Source organism: Penaeus monodon, chromosome 21 (assembly GCF_015228065.2).
Source record: "Penaeus monodon isolate SGIC_2016 chromosome 21, NSTDA_Pmon_1, whole genome shotgun sequence".
Taxonomy (NCBI): domain Eukaryota; kingdom Metazoa; phylum Arthropoda; class Malacostraca; order Decapoda; family Penaeidae; genus Penaeus; species Penaeus monodon.
Window position 1 is genome coordinate 18,908,438 of NC_051406.1, and position 226 is coordinate 18,908,663.

General features: G+C 23.5%; 1 protein-coding gene across 1 annotated transcript in view; it reads left to right on the forward strand.

Annotated features, from left to right (window-relative positions):
* Positions 1 to 226, forward strand: part of LOC119586299 (ovalbumin-related protein X-like) — a 52,031-nt gene that overhangs the window by 605 nt on the left and 51,200 nt on the right. The gene's annotated exons all lie outside the window — the stretch shown is intronic.

A 226-nucleotide genomic window follows, 5' to 3' on the forward strand; every position in this document is an offset into this window, starting at 1 on the left:
TCCTTATCATAATTGTTCTTATCGTTACTTTACTGATTTCATTTTCATTATTGTGAGTTTCATTATTTTACAAATTATCTATTCAATTATTTGGTAAAATTAGTGATCTAGGAAAAATTAATCATTATAATTCTGTGATAATTTTTTTATTAACAATATTTTGCAATACACAAAAATACAATAATACGAGACAGAGACAAGCCCTGAGAAATAAGAGGAAACAAAT